At 37.3% G+C, this 4,742-nt stretch overlaps 1 pseudogene; it reads left to right on the top strand.

Annotated features, from left to right (window-relative positions):
• The first annotated feature begins 3,435 nt into the window (after positions 1-3,435).
• LOC149838398 (uncharacterized) lies at positions 3,436-3,846 on the top strand (annotated as a pseudogene).
• Positions 3,847-4,742: the final 896 nt, after the last annotated feature.

The raw sequence follows: 4,742 nt of genomic DNA, 5'->3' as shown, positions 1-4,742 counted from the left end.
TATCCTCACTTCTGGAAGGTCGGGTCACGGTGGGCACACTTAGACCCAACCCACACCCCTCCCCCTCTAACCCCAACCCAGGATTTGCCATTTGACCAAAAGACAAAATATGGGTCGACTCTTGTGAAGCAAGGGTCGATTCTTGGGTACTACGGTGTTCTGTTTAACTCAATTTCTGAGGATTTCTTCATATACGTTTCTCATGCATTCTTTACAGATAAATCACATGCATCATTTTTCTTAAAAACTCTGGTATCTCATGTGCTTTGCATAAAATAATAGTTTATTCACATGCCTAGTTTTACGTGCAAACTACGTCTTAACTTTGCATGGGTATCATTCGATGTACGAATGCACACCTTTTTTATTTAGTTATTTTATGAAATATCATGAATGTTTAATTAGTTTTTTCTTGTTTTTTTTTTCATTAGCATTAGGTACGAATAATGAATGCTTGCTTTTGGGGGTTTTATTTGTTCATTTTTTATTTAACATAAATCTATAATCTTTCTTTAGGATTTTTGGGTATTGATTTGAATTTTTTCAAATGACAACAATTAAGGTTTTAGGGTTTTTTTATCTTTTATTTTCTTTTTAATTATCATTAAACATGATTCTATTAATAAATGATTGATTTTGGTTATTAAACCCTTAAATATTTAATTTTTGTTAGGATTTATGTCTTTTATTTTGATTTTTTAAATGTTGTAAACATTTAATTAGGATTTTTTTTTCAATTAGCATATCTATGAATGATTTTTGTTAGGATTTAAGGTTTTTATTTGGTTTTTTAGGAGGACATAAATGTTTAGTTTATGGTTTTAATTATAGTTTTTTTGTGTTTTTTAAATTACCATTGGACATGACTCCATTAAGGCTTGCTTTTAAGTTTTAATCCTCCATTTCTGTCATTTAAGCAGATAGGTATCTATCTTGTGCTGTCTTATCAAAATCTTAAGCCTTTATCCAACTTTTTGGACAGATTGATCAATCATAAGCTCTTTTCCAATTTGTTTGACTCTATTCTGGCTCAGATGTGGCATCGGAGTACCTTAAATCTTTGTTCTTTCTATATGACCACTTTAGTATTCATAAATCAGAGCTCTTGCAACTGAGTTTATCTGGCTCAAAAGGATAGCTTGCTCCTATTGGAAATTCTTAATGCAAAAGGTTACTTATGTGAATGAATTCTTTATGTGTTGGTGTAACATTCAATGCTACATCATTTGACTAGATTATGAGAATACTGCTGTTGGGATGACCATGTCTTGATTGATGGGATTTGGTAACCACCAGCCTGGCATGAATTTTAGGCCATTCAGATTTACATGAGAAGGGAGAGTGTCTAGAGACCTAGAACTACAGTAATTAAGCAAGCAAGTTTCAGTTGGTATAGAGCTATTCCTACGGATGTTTCTTGAGGATATCTGTCATTTGACTAATTGCATAAGAGTTTGGTGTAAGAACTACACTCTTCTGAATAAAAAAGAATCTGCACTCTGATGATTCAAAAGTACAAATGTTTGTAGCAAATATTACCTTGATAATTTTTTTTTATATATAACTCAACACGACCGGGTCACACTGACTCGACCTAGTATACTTAAGGTTGTTGCGCTAGGAAACTTGCCCCCAGGACCTATGTTGTGCATTGTCTTCGTGGGGAGATGTCAATGAGAATCAAAGCTTAAACGCCCATCTAGCAGCAAAGGCCCTTACCCCACCATGCCAACTCCCCTTGAGGCTCGAGATTCTATGTTTGTTTACCACATATTTCAACGCAGGCCCCATGTCATATTGTAAACGTGAATAAGGTCTTTGGGGAAAATGAAAACCTATAAAACCAACATGGTGCTAAATGAGACTTGCTATTGTATTTTAGGTGTTCTTTCGAAATTCTGGCCCTATAGATGTGTTCATCATGATTTATTTTTTAGAAACAGACACTTGAATTATGCATTTTGAATGAAAAAATGGTATTTGGAACCTTGAAAATTTAAAAAAATTGTAGGCCGTTGATTTTTTAAACCTTATAAAAACCTATTCATGCATTGGAATCAAATGCTCCAAGAAGTGATTTCTATAAATACAAGCATATAGATCACATATGTACGGTTTCGAAAAAGCACCTAAAAACCAATAACATGTTTCATTTAACACCATGTCCTTGGTACTCAAATCTACATTAAACATCATGTGAATGAATTTCCTGGAGAGTGCAAAATTCATGTTTAATTAAAATACATCAATAACAGTGGACACAACATAAATGGTTGATGATATAATATGAACGGTTATGAACTTATGATATATTTTTATAAATAGATAATTTTTTTTTGCAAACATATTGTACATGTTAACACATTAATGAAATGATATTGTAGCGAGCTTGGATGAGCCTTCTCTCATGGTCTTCTTTTAGAGATTTCATCCAGTTAATAATCGAGGGTTACATTCAAGCAATTTCTATACTAATTCCACCTGGTGAGAGCCAACTTGTCATGATCCAGACCCTATGATAACCAAGCTTATACATGACAAACCAGATTGATCACACAGCCATTAGGTTGGTTTGATATGATACAATTCCTTTTTTGAGCCTCTGGAAAGACTGGTTTGCTTTCATCTGTTCAGGCCCAAATCCTCTCTCACTTGAGATTTAATATATCCCACACATATAAATTAGGGCAAAGAAAGGATTGGTTAAATAGTTTCTTATCTTAGACCCACCCAGGTGGACATGGATCTAACTTCCTATCTTCCTCTAGAATTTGGTAAAGGCCTCCATGGGCCGTCTTGAATGGTTCAACACAATTCTTATTGTCAGCTGATAATGTTGTTCACATGAGCAAGGGTTTCTTTTTTGTACGCTGTTCCCATGTCAAACTGCATTTCCTGGTAATATAGGCAGCGTCTGAGCATTTAGTGATATCTTCTGTCTCCTTTGGTACGTACGTAGGGTTAAAGGAGAATCATTCAGCTACATTAGATGAGCATGTTTCCTAATAGTGGAACAATTATACCTGATTTAGAGTTGTTATACTGGGCTGAGTACACATGTGAATGCATAAAAACAATGGGAGATATCAAAGAAGCTCCACTTTGAAATTGAAAATTGATCTTCTACGGTGCATGAAGAGGATAGAAAAAAAAGGTGATCATTATGGGTAGAACACACTACAAGTCATAGTCCCATCTTGTCTTGAAGTGCCCGCTTTCTTTTTCTTTCTTTCTTTTTTGGTCTTTCTGTTGATTCACAGAGGAAATTTCACCTTTTGGGTGCAGTAGATGCATCTGAGGTTTCATTCCTTTGGTCCTCCAAAATACTGCATATGACTTTTGGAAGATATTGCTTGCTATGGAACATTTGTGGTTCTGGCAAGTATGTAAACTCGTTAAGATTGCTTTGTTTTGTTTATTGATTTAGTGGACTCTATGCATTGATTTCAGGATGTAGGATTGTGGCTGGAAGAAATTAACCTGGGTGGTTACACACAAATATTCAAAGAGAATGGTGTGAATGGTCAGTATCTGGATAGCTTGTCCACATTAACTACTGAACAGATTCTGTGATTTATCAGGCGATGCCATATGAAGGGGGTGGGGAGATTTCCTCACCCTCTGCAATGAGCTTAGACACATTAAAGGTAATCACCGTTCTCTTAGCATCACAAAATGTATAATTTCTCCCACATTGATGACAGTTAATCTGCAGTTGCATTGCTGAAAGGCGAGGAGCATGTTTGTCACCCATGGTGGGCTCCCTCCTGCCTATCAGTTGTCTTTGTCAAGGTGGCCAAACACAATCGGCAATCTCGAGTTGTCTCACTGAAGCAGGAGCCATGATATGCAGAAATGCGGGTGTGTATTGATTTCCATGTGAAATTGAAAAAAAAGGTCTGTGACCACCGTGGTGGTTACCCATGTGGTCAGCAGGGTCCTGTGTCAAGCTGAAGGCCCAGGATCGAATTCCTGTTGACGCATGGGGTTGTTGTTTTATGATGGTTGGGGCACGTAACACTGGGTGGTTGCGTCCTCAAGCTGGAGGTTTACCTCGCAGGGAGGCAGGCCCATTAAGTGACCCAGTTCTCAATGAGGGTTTTCCTTCATAAAAAATAAGAAGAGTGTGTTCAAAAAGAATGTGTGTGCGTGCCTGCATGAATTCTAATGAAAATAATAGAAAGTCCAAATGTTGCATCTCTAAATTCTACTGAGAGGAGATCACTTTCTCCTAAATCAAACTCGATCGTGCCTCTAAGGTCCAACGCAGTCTGAAAATTTGCAAAGGAAAATGGCCCGTATATAAGGTGAAAGTTTGTGTGTGGATTGAGGGAATTTGGTGGAATTGGAATTCAATTCCAGTAAATCCTTTGACCATATTCGGCTACCAAGAAGAAATCGGTCTAATAGGATTCCAATTCCACTGAATTTTGTGAATGCAAACACAGCTGGTGAAAGGATAAATAACACCTATTTATCCAAACATGTAACCTGTATATACCTGGAATCCTTGCTTCCTATAAGCTAAAGTTGGCCTTCTCCCCACTGAGAGCTCTTAAAATTAGACACTGTCCCCAGTGGCAGCGGGGGCCTGGGGAGAAGATGCTGACCCCCTCGTCCCAGGTTCGACTCCCACTGGGTTTGCAGGTACCTTTAACTGGAATTAGACAGACTGTGTCATAGTTGAACGTCAAACCAGAGCAGGGGCAGCATCGATTGCACTTGCATCTCATGTTGGTACA

Source organism: Nuphar pumila, chromosome 5 (assembly GCF_984573655.1).
Source record: "Nuphar pumila chromosome 5, dmNupPumi1.hap1.1, whole genome shotgun sequence".
NCBI lineage: Eukaryota > Viridiplantae > Streptophyta > Magnoliopsida > Nymphaeales > Nymphaeaceae > Nuphar > Nuphar pumila.
The sequence above is the reverse complement of the archived record's forward strand: the minus strand, read 5'-3'. Positions and strand labels throughout refer to the sequence as shown.